Source organism: Podarcis vaucheri, assembly GCF_965113315.1.
Source record: "Podarcis vaucheri genome assembly, chromosome: 5".
Lineage (NCBI taxonomy): Eukaryota > Metazoa > Chordata > Lepidosauria > Squamata > Lacertidae > Podarcis > Podarcis vaucheri.
In genome coordinates, this window is record NC_138763.1 from 75,052,822 (window position 1) to 75,074,604 (window position 21,783).

General features: G+C 41.4%; 1 protein-coding gene across 17 annotated transcripts in view; it reads right to left on the reverse strand.

Moving 5' to 3' along the window:
- LOC309532295 (uncharacterized protein) overlaps window positions 1-21,783 on the reverse strand; it is a 472,441-nt gene that overhangs the window by 139,763 nt on the left and 310,895 nt on the right. For 12 of the 17 annotated variants that reach the window (XR_014219695.1, XR_014219696.1, XR_014219697.1 and 9 more), the window contains one exon: window positions 13,648-15,756. The exons of 1 other annotated variant lie outside the window; for it this stretch is intronic. The gene's annotated coding sequence lies outside the window, so the exon portion shown is untranslated. Of the gene's footprint in view, window positions 1-13,647; window positions 15,757-21,783 lie in introns of those variants that run through there. 4 more of the 17 variants (XR_014219712.1, XR_014219713.1, XR_014219714.1 and 1 more) reach the window with 1 other exon arrangement.

Here is a 21,783-nt window from a genome sequence, read left to right on the forward strand (position 1 = left end):
CTCAGTATAAGGCAGTTTCCTATGTACCGCACAAAAAGTATCTCAAAACTATTTATACAGTACAAGATATATTATGGGGAAATGCGTATAAAAATGAATATATTACTGAAGATAGCATAGAAAATGCATTATATTAGAAGCTACTTGCAAAAGATACATCTATTAATCAAAACTGCAGAAATCGTACTAAAATGAAGCATTTCCATAATGATCGTTAAAATAATAATAATTGCAAATTGCTGTAGAAACATGGCAGCTGAATTTAAGATTAGAAAAATGAGAAACTAAGAGAATCAAAACTGACCAATCCTTCCATCCCTACTGGTAGCCTTAATTTGCTCTGTACTACGTTGATTTAAGCCATCTGAAGATCCAGCAGAGGAAATACTTAGGAATATGTCAAATGGAGACTAATATTTGCAGACTGACTATATATTGAAATTAATCAGATAATTTCCTGTGTGATGGGCAAACCTAGGCTGCTCTCATAAAGTTATCACAAGCCCATCTGTGCTAATCTAGCAGTTGTCTTCGTTCACAATGTTCTAATGCTGATTCCCTATCCTCCTCCTTTTGAGAAAAGCATGCAGATGTCCAGTGTCATTTCAGCCTACCTTTCCTTACAAAGCTTTTGACAAGGTAGCTGCTCTCAGTTAACATACCAGCATGCTATGTGAACGATGTGATTAGCAGTCATGCTGTGAATTTTGAAAAATTAATGACCAGGTGTGTTTGTATGTGTAGGGTGGCTGTGACTAGCACTTGTGTGCCAGGAAGGTTGGTTTAAGTCTTTTTTTCCAGCTGTGATCTTGGTAAAAACCACCTAGCACCGTTGCAATCAACACTGGAGCCAATGGGAAGTTTTCCCCTCTAATGGTAATTGGTCTGTGGGAGAGGCTGGGAAACAAAGGCTTAGCCCCCACTTCCCTACACACTTGTTGCTGTTTTTAACAAACTCTAAGATGTGATTGCTAATCACATCATTTATGTAGCATGCAGTTAGGTCCATAGTTGCATAAATACATTAAATATGTTGTATTCAGTATGGATTCAGCGTCAATAATGCAATCCATCATGGTTTCTGCACATCTCAGCTGCACCAGTACAGGCCTATGTAGCATAATTTCCCTAGGATACTTCTGAAACTAAACATTGACATCTTCAACAAGCCCCTTTATTTAGTTTTGCTTCCAACTGCAGTCCCCTGCTTCCTTCTTGGTGCATTAAAGGTGGTCTTAGGATTTTTTGGCCACAATATTTATGTTAAATACTCAGACATATTTATCTCTTCTGGCAACTCTTCTATTAGCAAACTTAGCAGAACTTCAAGTAGCAACACCAGCAGTTTTTGGGTTGGCAATAATTACAAGAAGTTTAAATAAAAACTGGTGCTAAAAATTAAACTACAGAGCATGTTGATTATTTGGCCCCTCTCCCATATTTACTACCTGCCTGTTTATTACACATAGGCAATTTGATGGCTGAAAGACACGGTTCCTGGTAACCTTGAAATTAATATTTATACGGCTTTGTGAGTGTTTTCAGGTGTTCTTAATATGTTTTTGATTTTATATATATATATATTTGTATGTATTGTTTTGTTTTTTTCTTTGCCACTAGAAATGTATGAAAATGCCTCAGTCTGTTCCAACATTCATTCACACTTTCAACTGATATTTTCTATTCTGCTGCTATTTGTCTATGTTGCTCAAGTCTTTTTCTTGTTTTGTCAACCACTCACGTGGATTTTTTTTTTAAAAAAATACATCATAGTACACAACAGACATGCATATCTCAGTCACCAACAAATATTTACAATTCAGTTATCTTCCCTCTAGAGGTGTTCCCTTTCAAAGTGAATGAATTTCCAGAGGTGCAGCCTTGCTAGCCATTTGCAGCAAGAACAATGAAGAATCTTGTGGCACCTTAAAGGCAAAGTTAATGATGTGACTAATGGCCCACCACAAACCTTCTACAACTGCAATTTTAAATGTGTACTAAGAAAGAAGTACAGTACCGCGGGTTACAAACTTAATTCGCTCTGGAGGTTCATTCTTAAGCTGAAACTGTTCTTAACCTGAAGCACCACTTTAGCTAATGGGGCCTCTCACTGCCGCCACGCGATTTCTGTTCTCATCCTGAAGCAAAGTTCTTAACCCAAGGTACTATTTCTGCGTTAGCGGAGTTTGTAACCTGAAGCGTCTGTAACCCAAAGGTACCACTGCAAGTCACATTTAATTCAGTGGGGCTTACTCCCAGGTAAGAAGGGTTAGAATTGCAGCCTATCTTGCTCACTTAATCATGCAGAAGTCCCTTTTTATGGCAACATTTCATTTCATAAATGCATATTTTATACAGAAAATTGTGTGTGCGCGCGCGTGCGCGCGCCTATCTGCTAAAGCAATGCTCAAGCTAAGAACTGCTTTACAGGATCAGACCCAAGTCCTAATTCTAATTAATCCAGCTAATTCTAATTACAGGCCCAATGCCTCTGATACACTGCCTCTGTATATGCAGACTCCATTCATCTAACAAGACACCAATAGACTGATGTTGTTGGGGCATTTTAGGAGTTTTAATGGTGAGCTGGGTAGTGCTATCTTCTGCCCAGAAGTGGGGTGGAGATGCAATGCCAGCAGAGGTATTGTTCCTGCTTACTGGGAGAGGTTGAGTGCAGGCACACTAGCAGAAGCAAAGGATTGTTTTTTTCTGGCGCACCCACACCACTCTGACCTCCCTGTTGCCTCACTACCACCCCTCGTGGTAAGTGGCAGTGACACAACCACTAGAAAGCTAGTACTGTGGCTCTGCCCCAAATGGTAAGTGACAGGCTGCAACATTGACTCTCATACCACAAAGCCCACTTCACCATTCTGTAGATAAATTTGAGAAAGGGTCATAGCTCAGTAGGAGAGCATCTGCTTCCATGCAGAAGGTCCCAGATTCAATCCCCAGCATCTCCATGTAGGAATAGGAATAGCCCCTTGTCTCTAACCCTTGAAAGCTGCTGCTAGTCACTGTATACAATACTGAGCTAGAGATGAATCACTGATCAGTAATGGCAGCTTCCTATGGGCAGATTAGGTTTCTTGACACAAGCAGCAAACTTTATCCATATCCACCATCAGCATGGATATGTCAAAAGATTTCCTTTCCCTCAAAAGATTCTCCTGGATGTTTTGCTGCAGCAGGTATGCTATTGATTTATTCCAACTACTTTAAATGCAACGCCTCAATACTGACTTTGAAAAACTGGAATCGTTTAGTATGCAATGTGTCATTTCATCTAATATTTGCATCACAAGAGCACGATGTAAGCTTTCTATTACTTTCACTTTTAATGAAATCCATTTTATACTTTAGCACTGAATAGGATACCTAAGAGGGAAAAAGTGTGACCAAAACGGCTTGTGTTCAAAGCTCCCAGAAGTGGAACCAATGACTCAGGCAAGTCACTCAACTGTAGAATGAGGCAAGTGTTCAATTTTTCATTGGATTGAAGGATCTAAGGTAGCCATAAAAGAAGCCATTTGGCGGAGTTTCATACTTTGTCTTATAAAGCTGTTCCATGTCATTTAGAATTCATCTGGGGGAGTGGGGATCACACAGTCCTGTTCAAGCTTTCTCTACTGAAATGTCACTTTGTGTTTGCAGATTGTACAGAATATTTTATGTTACGGCTGTAAGCTGCATTATATGCCCGTTGAGTGAAAAGGCAGGGTATAAAGAGGAAAGTATGAACTAAACATCTATTTTTTGGTGGTATGTCAATAGTGCTTTTCAGGCATTCACCCTATATGAACTTAGAATCCTTTAAGAGGAAGAATGAAGGCACTTTCCTCACTCGGTTTACCCACTGGGGCTGAGCATTGGTGTCGCTAGCATTTCCCTGCCCTTTCTTACCTGACCAGGTTGACTCTAGTCAGGTTAACTGCAGCATCCTTCTGCTATGGTACCTCACACGTGGAAGGCTAAGCCCATTTCATTCATTCATTCATTCTTTACAAAGTGTATCCATGTCCTGCTCATTGGCTGCTTTGGAGGACTTACAAAACAACTGAGATAACAATTTGTACAATTTAAAATCCAAATAATTAAACAAATAAAATATAACAAAAACAAAGGGGTAGAGGAGTCAAGATAACAAAAATACAGTCAACAGAAAGAGAAACGTTTATGTCAAACCAAAACCGTTTAAGAACTTAAGACAAGCCTTGTTGGATCAGGCCAATGGCCCGTGTAGTCCAGCATCCTGTTCTCACAGCAGCTAACCAGATGCCTATGAGAAGCTTGAACACCGTTTGGTTTTCCTGTACTGTGCATGGATCAAACACATACCTCCTCTCCCCTATCCACATACAGTAGCATATTGCATGTACCATGGCCTTCATGTGGAGGTCCATATGCATTTTCCTTAGTAAGTACAATTGCCCTTCCCCACTACAGTCACTGCATGATGATGATCACTCAGTAAACATTTGAACTTGGCTCTAACCTTCACTGGTGAAATATTTTAAAATTAAGAGTTCAATCACTAAACTAAATACGCAGACCAACAGATCCACTCAAGCCAACAGATCATTACTCACAGAAATGTCCAGGTTTTTCCTATCAGACCTAAAAAGTTCATAAAAAGCATAAAAAGCATCAAGAAGCCAACCAATATTATGTAGTTCTTTAAATCTTGAAAGGAGGATATGTGTTGTTGTTTTTTGGATTTTAAATTGAGTGTTGCTGGAGATACTGATTTAATTTTCTGTAATGGCACATGACTCAAAAATATTCTCTCTAATAAAAGGGAGAGAAAATCACATTATTAAACCATGGACACTTAATGTTGCAATTTATCCAGCTTAATGAGACGCTTTCTGTAATACACTTTACTCCAAAAAGATGTTTTCACACTATTCATTAAAAGTCTCAAAATTAATTACTTTAATTTCAGGGGTTTTTGCTTTGTTTTATGGAGACTTCCTTAACTTCAGCTTCAACTTTTATTGTATTTGCTTCTTCAAGTATTAGGAATATATACTACATTATCTCCTGTTTTAAAAAGGCATATTCCTACCACACTGTCTTATACAACTACATAAGCAAATGCACTTATCAAATTGTGCAACAAATATATGCGGTCCCCATGAAAAAACACCTTTGTATTATGCTATTTCAAAGCTATGTTTTGTTATCTGCATTAGGAGATGTTCTTGTTCTTTCATTCTTTCCATTGTACATCACCCTGGGTTCCCTTGGAAGAGAGGGCAGTTCAGAAATGAAATGAAATGAAATGAAATGAGTAATATTGATCAGTGTATTTCTTGGAAACAGCTTGCAGTGCTATAGGTTCTGGCCTACACAGTTGTTAAGTATCACCTGGGGTCTTCATGAAACTAGATTTTTATTTGCCTGTAACATTTAAGCAACTTACCTTATACAGGATACATATTAAACTACTGGTCCAGTTAAGTTAGTACTGTGGAAACTGACATTGAGCAGTTCATTAGGGTGTCAGATGGGGATCTTTCCCAGCCCTACTTGAACTTGCCAGGGATTAAACCTGACAACCCTTTTGCATTCAAAGTACTGTAAGTGCTCTACAGGATAGGAGAGATTACATCAAAATGCATCCTATTATACTAAATTGGTAATGTGGTGAGAATAATTAACCAAAGCTGGAAAAAATATGTTGGGGGGGGGGAATTATGTTTGTGACATTCTTAACATGTTTGGAAGAATATAAGTTTTCTTTCAGACCAACATGGCCTTGAAATACAAGGCTTCCTAAGGTGAGTAGGTACGTGCACAATGTTGTCCCTTTCACTACCACTCTGAGGCTGCAAAGGAGACATAGCTTGGTAAGGGAGACAGGCATGTGGGCACACATCTTTCACCTGCAAGGAACTCAATCAGACAAGCCTGTTATTTCAAAAATGTCAACATCTTTGACATTTCCATTGTCCACTTAGTATCTGAGCCACCTCTTCCCTGAACCCAAAATGTGTAAATAAGAAAAGCAAAAGGCTTCTAATCAGATAAATGGGAAGAAGCTATTCCCTCAATTTGCTTGGACAGCCAGAAGACATTTGCATTTTGAAATCAAACTGGGATCTTATAGGCTTAGAATTAGCTACTTGGTTGCCTATGGCGAGTTTAAATTAAAAAGTGCCTCAATACCTGCTTCCCTACCACCACTACTGTAAGGACAGAACAGGCATAGCCAATGTGTTACCCACCAAATGGTCATGTGATCTGGGGCAGATGGGAGTTTGAGTCCTGCTTGGCAGGGGGTTGGACTCGATGGCCCTTGTGGTCTCTTCCAACTCTATGATTCTATGATTCTATGAGTCCAGAAACATCGGAAGGGCACCATGTTGGCTACCTAAGGGGCAGAACTATGCTCATGGTTCTCTCTGATTCTTCCTTCTACCTTACAGGTCTGTTGGTTGTTAAGCAGAGGGCTTTAGTGACACTGTAAGTTGAACATGGGTTTGTCTTTCTTTAACCACAGGGTGAGAGACAAAAGAGAGGCCCAGGTTCTGTGCACTCATGTGCTCTTTTAAGATTGTCATTGAGACTGTAGCATGAGAGGAAATGGTGAATCTCCTCATGACTCTGAACCTGATCTGCATTTACAGTTCCCAAAATATTCGTGCTGCTTCAAGTGACATGTTTAGCATCACATGAACTTGGTCCTTCATATATGTTGAAGTTCTGAACACCAGTCAATTGGTAGAGACAGTGACTGCAATCCTGTTTCTCTCCATGTTGTTCACTGTAACACAGTTGGATGACTGTATGGCCTTATAATGGAACTATAAAATTAGATGAAGCCTTATGGCAACACAGATTCTCTAGGAAGAAACTGCCTATTCCAAGCTATTTAACCTAAAAAGAAAACCACCTCTTCCTTCCATATCAACACAATGCAGATTTAAAGCAATGCCAATTTAAAACAAGTAAATTAGGAAAAATGTCTGACAGAAGCATCCTTTTGCTTCAGGCTATAAGAACTCTAAGAAAACCAACTATTTTAGATGGCATATTCTCTACATTTCCCTGCAGATACATTGTGCATTTTAAGTATTTTAGGCACACACTGGAGAATATACTCCCTATTCATCTCACCCACCAAATGCTGCAGCAGTGACTCAGGATGCTATTAGCAAAATGCAATTTTAAAAATAAATATTTGTTGCTATAGGAGCAGCTGAAATCTTGATCACCGTCCCAAAGAGAAATCTGCCACAACCATCATTTCCCTTGTGGCTACCAGAAAAAGAGATTAAGGCCCGAGTGGCCCAGTCACAATTCAGAGGACCAAGAGCTTTTGTAAGCAAGTCCTTCAAGCTTGCCCTCAGTGACTGAACAAAGCTCTGAATGTTATTAGTCTGTAACTCCCATAATTCCTGACCATGGGCCATGCTGGTTGTGGTTAAAGAGAGATTCTTCTATTTATGCACATTGTGAATATAATACATATTGACCCCCAATGCTCTGGCACATTTCGTTATTGAGAAAAGAAAGGAAAAACACAAAAAGAAGCATCATAATTTGCTGTGGTCCCAGAAGAGTATCAGTTTTATAAGATAAAGGGTTTAATGAAAAGTATCACCTTCTTTAATACTGAATGGCAATCAGTTCATACAGTTCACCTGGCTATAATTACAGCAATATAACAAAGGAAAGAGACTTCAGATTTTCTTGAGAGCATGTTACATTTCCCAGAATTAAGTTATGCAAGTGACCTCATAAGAAACTTAAAGAATTGAGAAATAGCTCAACAATATTGTAAATGAGGCGCCTAGGGACAGGTTTGTGTATTATACCAGTTACCGTAGATTCCGGCGTATTAGGTGACTGGGCGTGTAAGACCCCCCCCCAATTGGCAGCTGCCAATTTGGGGGGTCATCTTATACACTTCCGCAGCTTCGCTGGGCAGCGGCAGTGGACTCCACGCCGGGAGGAAGCTGCCCGGCGAAGCTGCCCAGCAATGCTAAGCCGGCTTCGCCAGGCAGCTTCCTTCCAGCGCAGAGCAGAGCCCGCCACCCACTGCAGCCATACCCGGAGTATAAGACAACCCCAGATTTTTTAACCTCTTTTCCGGGATTAAAAAGTCGTCTTTAGGCCGGAATCTACGGTATGTGGAAACTGTCAGAAAGCTCTTTCCTGACATAACCGGAGGCTGGCAGGCTCCAACAAGCAAAATGATTCTACCAATATGAGCTGGTGATCAATAAGCATTCCCCAATGGCTCCCACCAATTCTTGCTTTTTCTTGGGCATCACACTGGGAATATGACTGAAATATAGTATCAGAATACCTAAACTAAGTAAATTTAATTTAGTCTAAGTTAAACTGCAAGATGGAGTTAGGCAGTAAACATTGTGGTGGGTTTAGGGGGTGCCCTGGATGACCTGAGTCCCACCTAATTCTTGGGATCCTGTACCCAGTGAGGGTTTAGAATCTAATACAAAAAATTGCTGAAATAGGCCAGTTTCTTTGTAGGACAATGACCTTAGCTGTCACTTAAGTGTCTTCATCAGGATCCCAAAAGCTAGCTTGCAGGAGTCACAACTAAGTGGTGGTGCCCTCTGGGCCTTCCTCCCACTTCAGCTAGCTGCCAGGTGGGAGAACAATAGGTCAGTGTGGTGTGTGTTAGCAGAGCTGGAAGCAGGCTGGAAGTTTTAGACAGGAAGCCATGCTTGATGTGTCCTGGATCCAAAGCTGTGTCTAATGGAGAAGCAAGATCTATTGGAGTTTTAATAATGTGAGCCCCTCCAACTTATGTTCAGGTTGCATGTATGTGTAAACAAAACCTTCTATCCTAAAAACCATAATGTCTACTGACTATCACAGTGTTTCCCAACCACTGTTCCGTGGCACACTAGTGTGCCGCGAGATGTTGCCTGGTGTGCCGCGGGAAAAATTAAAAAATTCGAAAGATTTTTTTTTAAAAAAAGTCACATTTTCGATTGAGGCGCCGTCACTAGATGACCCCTGGGGTTCCCTCCCTCCCTCCCGCTCTGCGCCTCCCTCCTCCTCCTCCGGGGAGGCCCTTCCTGGCTCTCGGCCAAGGCTTGGCGGCTGCCACTCACTCGCTCGCCCACCTGTCCCTCCATCCCTGCACCCGGCGTCTCCCCCTCCGTCCCCGGCGCGGGGGCTGCCGGGATCCGTAGTCCCCTCGCCCTTGGGCTCCGCGCCCGCGCGGGGTGCAACAACTATGTTTCCCAGCGTGGCCTGGCGGGCCGGGCGTTTTGTTTGAAGCGCTCTTCTCCCGGCCATGGAATGAGCGCAGCGGCGGCGGCCGGGCGGGCAGGGGCTCTTCCGCGCAGACCCCGCGCAGCCTGCCTGCGCCCCCGCGGAGATCGGGCGGCAGGATGGAGCCCGGGGATCCCCACGGAGGCGGAGTGGCGGCTGCCCCCCAGGTAGGGCTGCGTCGGGGGGGGGGGTATTTTTGCAATGCTGCATCCGCGCCGGAGGGGACGCATCGGACCGTGGGGAGACCCCTTGGCGGGCGTGCAAGGCAATGCATGCGTGCAGGCGTTGCATGGAGTGCAGTCCAATGCAATGGCAACGCGGCGCCCTGCATGCATGCATGCAACTTCCACCGGCACTCCGGACTTGGCAGGTGAGGGGGGTCCCCAGTGGGCGGCAGAGAGAGCCGGGAGGGCGAAGGGGAGCCGGGGGGGAGCAGCGCTGCTCCCCGAGCCGAGCCCGGGGGGAAACTTCGGCGTCGTTGCGCCGGGTGTTGGAAGCGGAGGCTGGCGGGGGCCCCTCACCTGCAAAACCTGGTCGCCTCTCATATATTTCGTGCATTGCATTCATCGCCCGCTTTCTCCTCCAAGGAGCTCCCGGGGGCGCGCGTGGTTCTCCCCGTGTTATCCTCGTAACAACAGCCCTGCGAGGTGGGTCAGGCGAGTGGCCCAAGGGAGCACCCAGGGATTGTCCTGGCCAGGTGGGGTGATTTGAACCCTGCTCTCTGCCCGGTCTTCGTCCTCATTTAGCCCCCACATGTGCATGACTGTGCATGACTGAGGTTTTCCCCCCTCGTCTTGGCTATGGTGTGAGTCTGTGCTGTTAATTAATGGGGTTCTGCCTTCGGAGAAGATGAGCCAGCCCTCAAGGAGGTGATTATGTAATTTGCTAGCAATTCATGTCCCTCCCGGCGTGACGCTGCGCGCTGACGTCACGGGGCTGTAATGGTGGTGTGCCTCGAGATTTTTTTCATGAAACAAGTGTGCCTTTGCCCAAAAAAGGTTGGGAAACACTGGACTATCATGAAAAAACAAAACAAAATACTGGGTAAGCACCTGGAACCCCTCAAGTCTCTAACCGCTCAGAGATTGGAGTGAGATGTAAAAATATTTTTAAGCTGCTAACTTTTTAATATACATACAATTTCAAATGCTGCTGCCATGGTACATCAAGGTTTTTTAAAAATGCAACTATGCTTTTAGAAAACTAAACACTTCTAAAATATTTTATTTTTTATTTACTTCATTTTTAAAAAATAATTCATATCTCATACCTTCTGCATTAAATAAATTATGTTCCCAGGTTGTCTTTCTGGGAAAACAATAGAAGCACTTTAAAAAGAAAATAATAAAATTTAGCATGAATGTAACACAACAAAGTAAAGTGGCAACAATACAGTCATATTGTCTATTTAGACAGAAAAATACCTGGTGCCTAATGACAGTAACAGCATCACCAGACTACCTGGGGAGTTTGTGGTATCTTTTTAAAACTATCGTTCCAAAGGTAAAGAGTTGGGGTTTTTTGTTTTTGTTTGTTGTTTTAAAAAGGCTGCCTCTCACAGTTCATATGGCAGGGGAGCCCAGAGAAAGACCTCTGGTGATAAATTCAGTGCATAGGTAGATTGGTGTGCAGAAGGTGGCCCAACAGGTATTTCGTCCTAGACTGTTTGGTGCTGTAATGGCTCAGACTAACTCTTAGAACTGGGGTTGAGAGCCAATGGATAGGGCTGGGCAATATCTAGTATTCAACGCTGCAATACATCACCAGCTAAACATCACGATATATCAATATATCGCAATGTCTGAAATAAAGAGGGAGCTACGGAGAGGCATTGGTTGGCTTCATGGTTTTTTCTGCACACGCGCACACAGACACACCATGATTCACAATATTTTGTAGGACCAAAAATTATGAAACCCATATCATGATAGGGACTTCAAACCAGTTTTGGATGCTGTATCGCCCACCCCTACCAGTGGAGTTGTTGCAATACATGCCAAGATATGACCTTGCTACAGCATCTGAACTGTCTTAAACAGCCAATGGCTCAGGCAGGGCAAGACTTTTTGGCTAAAGTTTGGGGCCCCACAGCCCATGGGCCCCAAAATGACTACTCAGAGACAGTGGCTGATGATACTGAAAGAAAGCAAATAGGTATTTGCTAAGAAAGGATGCAGAAACTGGAACTTTCTTAGCAGACACATGCCTAGTTCCAACAATCTACACCCATTTCCCTGTGTTTTTTTTTTAATTTCTGTGCTCTTTCTTTGAAGACAAAAACCAGCCTGGACAGGCAGCACAGAAATGAAAGTGGGTTTGGAGAAGAGAAGCTGCCTGACCCTTTTCCCTCTAGTTATTTTTCAGCTCTACCCCACTTTTTCTTTTCCACTCAGGGCAACAGTGGAAGGGGATATGGAGAAGATAAGAACCAGAAGGAAAAAGGGTTAAGCAATTTCTCTCTGCCTACAATTCTTCAGCTTCTATTCATAGTCTGTCTAGGCTAATTTGAAAGAATCAGAAAGGGAGAAAAAAGTTTAATGTGCAGTTTCAGCCTTCAAAGTAGATGCTTGTCTATGCCTTTCCTTATATACATTAATCATGAGAGTGACTTTCAGAAGATTTCCTAATTCCCCAAAAGCAGCATGGCAAAAACTGCCTAAAGTTGTCTCTTGTAAGCAGTTTCTGGATCCAATATTGCGGCTGTTCTATCAGAGCAATCCTCCTGTGGAAGTTGGGGCTATTATTTATTATTTATTATTTATTATTACTTGTTGCAGAAGGGCACCGGCATTCATAAAATGTTAATCATTGCTGTTACACAAATGCCTTTGCTGAGCCCCGAAGATAAGAGATTATTAGTCAAAGCCATGTGCCTTACCAAAGGCACAAATGAGCTGATAACACTAAAATGCAAAGAAACCTAAAATGGCAAAAAGGAAACAAAACTCTACCACATTTCCATAGATAACACAAATCTCTGCCCCTTACAGCATTTTGAACCAAGAAATAAAGAAATCACAAGTGGAATGTAAAAGAATATATCACCATTAATTGTTCTTCATTCATTTCTCACTAGTAATTGCACTTGTTATCATTGGATAACATATCGACAAGTTCACATTCCTTCTGTTTCCTTAATCTCAAATACAAAAAGAAACTTTCAAAAAATAAATCACTAGATCCTGGGAATCTATATAACTGTTGTATATAATATTGCAATGTACAGGCTTCTCACAACCTCAATGCATCATCAACAATAGCACATTTTGGAAGACGTTTGGAGCAATGGAAAAGATTCCCATATTGTGAGCATCTGTTCTGCAAAGCCATTAGCATTGCTTCTGCTTCCTAAAAGAAGCTCTGCAGTCCAATCCTATGCATATTTAGTTAAAAGTGAGCCCAGTTAAAGAAATCTTTCTGCAATGATTTCTTTGAAAGTTAAATAACCTCGCCTAAAAAATAGAAAAAGACAAACAGCTGTCAGATTCACTGGAGGCAGCCTCCCCAGCTTCCTACTCACAGGAAAGCCCAGCTGAGAATGCCATGGGGATTTCAGGAAAAGGGAGCACTCAAGAAGGCTGCAGAATACAACCCAGTGAATATATTTACAGCATGAAAGGACACTCACAAACCCTTCAGCTTCCTTGAAACTACATTAAGTGCAACAAAAACTGCAAACCCCATCCATGAGATTTTCATTCAATTATTTCCTCCCCTTTGATTTTTTTTTTTAATGTAGTTTCTTATGTCACTAACTGAAGAAGTGGGGTGGAGTAGGTACAGTGGTGCCCCGCAAGACGAAATTAATTCGTTCCGCAATTTTTGCCGTCTAACGAATTTTTCTTCTTGCGAAGCACGGTTTAAACGGTTTAACAAAGTCGCAAGACGTTTTCGTCTTGCGAAGCAAGCCCATAGGGGAATTCGTCTTGCGAGGCAAATCGCGAATGAAAAAACCTTTCGTCTAGCGAGTTTTTTGTCTTGCGAGGCATTCGTCTTGCGGGGCACCACTGTAAAGCATGGGAGATGCTTTCAGTGCAGTATTACTCCTGATAGTTGTGTCCAGCAGTGTTTGGAGGGCCCAGGGGCAGATTCTACCACAAAAGTTGTTGCCTCAGCTAACGTGTATGGCTAAGAAACTCCATGTAGCTGAGGAAGAAGAGGGAAACAGATAAATAAAGCAGCTTGCTTTATTGGCAACTGGGCCAAAACCGCCAACCAAAGTAGGTAGGCAGTTTTGTCTCATTTTCTAGTTTGCAACCACAGAGAAAGGACACCTCTTATGCTTCCCATCTCCATAAGTTTCAGTATGATGCTGGTGTCATACAATAAACCGTATCAAGAGGAAAAAACATAAAAGAATAAAATAGAATTAAAAATTCACATAAATTGTACCTGATGTCAATAGGATGGATGAATCGAATAGATCCAACTAGGAACTCTTCACGCAGGTTTTCTTCACAAAGTGCAGTCAAACTATGGAGCTCGCTCCCACAGGAGGCACTGATGGCCACCAATTTGGATGGCTTTAAAAGAGGACTGGACAAATTCATGGAGGAGAGGGCTACTGATGGCTACTAGCCAGGATAGCCATGCTCTGCCACCGCAGCTGGAGGCAGCAAATGCTCATGAATACCAGTCTCTGGAATCCACCGGAGAGAGGAGTGCTCTTGTGCTCAAATCCAGCTTGCAGGTTTCCCAGACATCTGGCAGGCCTCTGAAAACAGGATGCTGGACGAGAGGGGCCACAGGCTCTTTTTATGTTCTTATCTCTATCATGTTGAACTGTTTGCGCTGATTGTATCTAGCTGATCCCTCAGCAACAAAGAATCATTAATATGAAGAACTATGCAAGTAATGATGGCAAATGGGAACCATGCCAGGAGAGTCGCTACCTGTTTCATTCTTCAGCACTCCTACAATTTTGAGAATTAGTTCAGAAATGTGTTTAGCTAATGTCCCCATGATTGCATTAAGAGAAATATATACCACCAATTTCGTTTAATGAAACGCTGGGAATGTTACAATTCCCTGACTTAGTTTAATGCTCTTAAAGACATGTGCACATTATCCACAGTAAAGCTAACGACAAATTCTGTATCTCTCTAGATGGTAGTTAATTGTTAGTGATGGAATAAATTCATGGCTGATTATCCTGTATCTAGGCAACTTAAAAATAAATGCACAAGCTTATTTCATCTCTTATTCACCAGTGCAGGAAATACAGTGCAGGTTCCACAGTATGTCAGCTCTCAGAGGTATGGCACATTAGCTTGATAGACTATATTAAGACTAATATGCATTGGAAGTGAGATCGCAACAAGACCATTTTGCTTAAATGCGATGAACCCCAGGATACCTGGCTGCTACTTTAAGCCCAGTAAGCTTACTTCTGATGATTGCTTTAATTTCCAGTGTGTCTGGAACTGTCCAATGTCATATTTTTAAAAAGGAAATGTTACAAAATCACTATGGATCCAGACAGAGTTTCCATGAGTGGAACTTCACTTATGGAACACTTTTTTAAAAAAAAGATTAGCTGAAAATGGGGATGAACCAACTTCTGATTGAACATGTGTGAAAATGACATCAAATGGAAATAGAAGGATCCATAACTACTCTAGACAGTGTGGAAGGTGGCACGGGAGGCTGTAGGAAGAATAGGCAAAAACAGCTCCCCTTTTCCCTTTCCTTTGGAGAAGGAGCCTTTTTAGGGCAACTCTGGATACAACCCAATGCAAGTTAATAGGTGCTGCAGTCCAAATTTCTGTAAAACAAAGTACTGGTGATTTTGCTGTTTTTTTAGATTTGTGGGACTCCAGAAATGAAAACAACTTGAAAGAAGACAACTATTTTATATGCAGTTTCTCGACAGTTGTCAAGGGCAGAAAGTAAAATAATCCAACATCTTTGTCTCCCACATCTTCACACAGATTCCAAGCCTCCATTTCTGGCAATATGAGAAAGTCCCGGTTACTTCATAATCCAAGGATGTTGTTGATTTAGATGAAAAACAAATGTTCAAGGCAATGAGGCTCCACAGATCATAACAGGTTCTGTCTTATTTCCTCAGGTGGGCATCCTCAGCATGAGGTCACATTGGCTGGTCCCTCCCCTTAGGGTAGGAAGCATCAGCACAGGATTGCAATGGTTGGTCCCTTCCATTCAAACAGACAGCATTAGTACAATGTCACAATGGATGACTGCTCCCCTTGAGGCAGGAAACATCAGCACTAGGTCACAATGGCCAGCCTGCCTTCTTGAGGCAGGGAGCAAGCATGAAGGCACGTTGGTCAGGGCTGGATCTCATGAAAGCAGGCTTCATCAGACCGTGGGCACAAGGCAAGCAGGATCAGGAGCACACTCATTCTCGGTGAGAAAAGCTATGCAAGAGCACATGAGCAAAGTCTCTCTCTTCCAGAGGTGGGTGGCAGATGATAAGACAACATAATGGACACCAGCATCTCTCTCACTCAAATCAGCAGCAATATTTGGTTGGAAAAGCTGTAAGCAAAAAGAAGAGAGGTTAGCAGGTAGACACCCCCACTATTATGCAAAAGAATGCTTAAAAAACAAACCGTCTGGCAAGCCCCTCTCCATGTATTTATTTTCTCTCTATGAATCTCAGCGGACAGATTTAATCATGCTGCATGCCCAAAAAGAGCTGATGTGGTGTCAGGGAAGCAACCTGCCCCTGCTCTTGTCCCAAGGGTCTATAGAGGTGTGTCACTCCCACACAGCCCTACTGAGGGATGAAAAAGGTTTAAAACTGACTGTGAAAATTAAAAAGGGAGAAGTCACACTGTCAACACCTATTCCTCGTCCTCGTCTCTCCCCCATCCATCCATCATTTTGTTTTCCCCATTTTCATTTGTCATCATTTTGTGTCTTTTTAAAAATAAAATGTTTCTATACTTTATTATATTACATAATACTTCAAATAGATAATTAATTATACACACATATTCTATTACTTAGAAGAACAAAATCCTGCCAAGACTTAAATTTTCAATAATGAACAAAAACATGTCCATCTCTCAGCAAACAAAATCTGAATACTCGTATTTCTCATATGAATCAAGTTGGTTAATTTGTCCATTTCTGCAAGCTCTAAACATTTCAATAATCATTCCCAGATAGATGTGATGTGTGGCTTTTTCCTCTTGTGAACCCACACAATTTTTGTTGTTATTAATAAATGCAAGTCTTTAATAATGAATTTATTTTGGAATATCCTCTGCAATCCAAAATCGACACTGGGCTAAGTCCCTCTGTTAGATCCATCATTTCTGATATAATGCATGTTATTTGCCTCCAAAAAGCATAAGCCAGCTTGGCTGCCCCACCAAATATGAAGCAGGTATGCATTTGTGACTGAGCACTTCCAACATTTGAACTGTGTGCCTGAATAAACATTGTCAAGCCTAGCTGGTGTCATATCCCACCGTAATAGCTTGTTACATTGATACTCAGGATGGCATTCAACCTCACACTCTTCCAATCATTCCATCTGTGCAAGCATTTCAGCTTGCCAGATAGAACCCCCCTCTCCTCCTCCACGTTCTGGGGCTTCTCCTGACTCCCTTCCTAAATGCAAATAAACCTTCAGGCAGATGGAAGAAAAGGCAGAAGCAGCAGTGACCTGTGTTCCCAGCCTTCCTAATGAGGACTAGAACCACAATGTGCATTCCGAGGGGGTAAGTAACCATGCAGAAAGTAGATATGATAGAATTTTGCCTCCCTCATAACAGAACTGGGGTCATCTAAGAAAGTTTAAAGGTCAGAGATCCAAGATAGACAAGAGAATATATATGCACAGAGCACACTGTCCGACTACAGAATTTGTTCTCACAAGATGCAGTGATGGCTGTCAACATGGATGGCTTTAAATGGGATTTGACAAATTTCAGGGAAGATAAGGCTATCAGTGACCACTAGTAATGATGACTATATACTCCAGTACCAGCTACTAAAGAAATGTCAGTAGGAGAGTCCTGCTACCTTTTGCTCTGCTTGTGGGCTTCCCATTGGCCACTGTGAAAACAGAATGCTAGACTAGATGGGCCACCAGCACGCCTTGTGCTGTTCCTGTCAAGATTTCTCTTGCATAAAGGCAATTCATCTAAACAACCTGGCATTGTTCTGTAAATTACATGTCAATTTCAAACAGTTCGTGAGCTTTAGTCCAATGAATGAAAATTGAATTGAGTCACAGGGTTAACAAGAAATTCTATACATCTATCTAGAAAGCAGCTGGCTCATTTACCTTTTCTGAGCTAGATAAAAATTCATTTTGCATGTGTGTGTGTACAGATGTGTGTGCTTGATTCAGGTATCATCAGCCAAGCGGTACAAGCAGGCCAAATTCATAATTACAAACTTCAGTGCCATAACTACTAAGGATCATTAGTCTGATTTTTATTCATTTCCCCCATATATCTAAGTGCTATTATCTTAGAAATCATTACAACTTTTGGGCTTTCTCAGTGTCTGCCTCCTGGCATTTATATGGATTATGGTGATCTATGGGTGCTCAAAAAAATTAAAGACGTAGGGATGGGTGAACTCCAAAGGGTGATTTTATATATATGGCCCTCTTCTCACAGCCTGCTTTATTCCAAAGAGAAATCTCATACATTTGATCTTCCCTAAATAACATGCTACAGAATAGCTTCAAAAGCAAGAAATGAACATGGAAAAAAGTCTGTTAGTTAAATGATGTATGAAGATGCTCATTTATTACAGATGAAGATGCAGAACAGACTGAGATGGCAATTATAAGCAGGGGCTGTTGATCTCTGAAAGAAAAAATGAAGACACATCCTTATTGGGGGGGGGGAGTGGGGAGCTTAACTTTACAGAATTTTTCCTTAGGAAGAATATTGGGGAAATGAGTTCTGAACTGATGTTGCAGGAAGAGGAGGAGCTTATAGGAACATGTAGTAGGGCATCTACATTTTTCTAAGGAGGGGATGGCCCCATGCAGCAGTGGTATGTAGTCAGTGGGGGGCCAGTGAGCATGACTGTGGTGCTGGGGGCCATGCTCTTTTTGCTACACAGTCACAAGGGCACACACTACGAGAGATGGGTTAACCCTCTCCTTTCTGCACACCATTCAATTGTTTTGATTACAGGGGGAAAGAAAATACAGTAATTGCATTTTTGTCATGAAACAATTATAATGCAACATGACGAAGAACATTTATAACTGGGAAGACCTTATCCATTAAGTTGAGGCAATTATGCCTTCAAATGTCATCCAATTCTGTCAACTGGGAGGGAGGGGTGTGAATAGACGAGAGAGAGAGAGAGAGAGAGAGAGAGAGAGAGAGAGAGAGAGTCTACACACACACACACACACACACACACACTTCATGATAGTGAATCGAGGAGCCATTAAGCTTTATTTTTCTGAATTGTGATCCAGATTTGAACTTGAACCAAATCAGGCAGTCCCTTTACTGCTTATGACTTCTCAGATTGTTTTCAAAAGTGCTAAAACAGGGTCAAAACTATATCTTATGCTCAGGGCTTGCTTCTAACCGGTTCATAGGAAACTCAGAACTAAGGTCTTTCAGAATTTTTATGTCTTTACTGTAAATAACATTCTCTCAAATCATGCATTGCATAACCATTCAGCTCATCCGAATTATTTTTTGTCCCTTTTAGAAGAATTTGGAGATGAAATTTTCAGTTAAATTTCTTCTTCCAAGTATCATATTCAAAAACCAGGGTTTAAAATGAACTATTGTTCAAAAATTCAGTATCTAGATCGCTGGTCGTTGATTCATATTTAAATGCAATTGTACTAAACAATTTATAATAATATCTCTAGTAGACAGAGTTGTTCCGCCAGGCCTTTGGTCAGGGCGCAGCCTGACTCCCTCCTCTGGCAACCTGCACAGAATTTTGCTTAATTGGTTGCCATCAATTTGATTTAATTAATTTTTATAATGAAATATTTTTAGATTGTGTGACTATTTGACTGTTTGATTATTTGTTGTTAGCCGCCCTGAGCCCGGCTTCGGCTGGGGAGGGCGGGATATAAATTTATTATTATTATTATTATTATTATTATTATTATTATTAAGGTACATTATGTGCATATAATTGCACCCTACATTATTTTATGTTTTTGACACTTTTAGATATCTTCCTTTTTCACATTGGGGCTTCATTTCTATAACTTATTGTAAAAAGAAACAAATCTCTCATGTCACAAAATGCATGACAATGAAAAATAAAACAGTGTTGAGTTTGAATTGTTTAAGTGTTACTATTGCTCTGAATGTTGATTTTAACTTGGACATTTGTCAAAGGAAATGATAGTGAAACATGATGTGTAAATTTACTATTTTCACTCTAAAAATGAAATGATGCACACTGACAGGAGAAACTGCACAGACGGAACTTTGTAGGACGTTTTGCCATGGCAATTGCTGCCAAATATTCAAGCCAGTATTCAGCTTTTAAAAAGCAGCTTCTCTGTTCAGCTGAATGAACTGCTGCAAGACACAGGATGAATCTCTGCCTGAGAATGCAGTTCTTACACATGAAAATGTTTTACTACCCCCTTTCAAATCATTTGTGGGGAGGGTAGACTACGATTTTTTTCAGGCTTGCTCATCTCTTCACACTAACAAACCAAGATGTTGGCTTGCTTGACTCATAAGACCTGCAAAATGTGTGCTACTAATGTAATTATTCTCCTTGCTAGCACTTTTTTTCCTGAAGCCTAAATAACTGCAGAAACCCTATCGTCCAGAATTTAGTTTATACCAAATTACTCCTGTCTAATAATATTTCTCTTTTTATGTAACATAGTAGAGCAATTTAAAAGATTATAGTCTTGAACCAGAATGATTACATATTGGGAACATTTCGTTTGGTTTTGTTCTTGCAGCATTTCTGTGGCAAGGGAGGGAGGGAAGATAGAAAAAGCTGAGGGTGCTGAGAAATAGGCAACAGCAAACAATACTTCAAACTGCAAGGTAAACAGTATTTTTTATTACTTATTCAAACAAACAAATGTATTTTAAAATTCAGTGATGTTAGAACATACACTAGGTGAAATTTATGCTGTAATTAAAAACTAATTGCCACTGTTATTTTTAAGTTGCTAATTCTATTTCTTGCTTATTTGTGCATGCGTGGCATTGGATTGATCAGATAAGCAGTCAAGCTTCTTTTTTAAGAAACCACTTTTATTAATATCAGATATATGGAAAGTGATGATGCCTTGAAGATTTCATATCTGTTACATTTTATCCCCCAAAGGAGCAAGAGTGGGTAACTTAGCTAAGATTTTCTTCTTAGTGTCTTGCTAATCTATCTGTAAAATGGAGGCGGTCAAGTGGTAAATAGGGGTTTATGAATCTGTCAGTTTACTGATTTCTCTCAGATGCTTATTTTTCCAATATGAAATTCAGTGCTTCATGTTTCTGCATCCCCATTTCTATGATTTTTTAAAAGTCCTCCCAAATGATTTATCAGCTTTTTACTAAGTTTAAAAAGGTAAAGGTAAAGGACCCCTGACAGTTAAGTCCAGTCACGGACAACTCTAGGGTTGCGGCGCTCATCTCGCTTTACAGGTCGAGGGAGCCGACGTTTGTCCGCAGACAGTTTTTCCAGGTCATGTGGCCAGCATGACTAAGCATCCTCTGATGAAACCAGAGCAGTGCACAGAAACGCCATTTACCTTCCCACCGGAGCGGCACCTATTTATCTACTTGCACTTTGATGTGCTTTCAAACTGCTAGGTTGGCAGGAGCTGGGACCGAACAACAGGAGCTCACCCCGTCGCGGGGATTCGAACTGCCGACCTTCCGATCGGCAAGCCCTAGGCTCAGTGGTTTAGACCGCAGCGCCACCCACATTTACTTTCTCCCAATATTTTTATTAACCACAACTTATAGACAAACCTACACCCTGATGTTTTCCTATATTTTAAGTTTCAGCACAGAAATATGATGACTACCCTGCGGTAATATCATGTTTTTCACTGTTCACAATTATACTAAAATGAAATAATTAAAAGTTGTAAAAACAATCTAAGGATAACCAAGATTGTTTCTTTGCGCACAGAGACCCACACACCTCAGAGGATGTTGGTTCAAGAATAAATCCTATGTCTTCACAGATTAAGTAAGGACTGCAGTGTCAAGACTTCTATCTTGTTACAAAGGTGGTGTGTCCGTTTGCAATATATGATACTTTTCCTGCATCTTCATCCCAAGGACCTTCAGACATGTTCAAATCAATGGATTAGATGTGGGAAACTACTTCATCCATCTGGTAAGCTGAACCACAACACCCTCTATTGCCTGCAGGTCAATTATATGCTATGTGAGCACTGATGTCAGGTATGACATCAAAGGTCTTTGCTCTCAACTCCAATCAGCTGATGGGTGCAAAGTGGAAGCCCTTGTAAGTTTTAGGCATCATATGGATTCAAACTGTGTCTCCAAATGGTAATTTTCTCTCTGTCAGTCTGCAGAAGGAAAAAAATGTGATTTGCAGACACATGGTTTG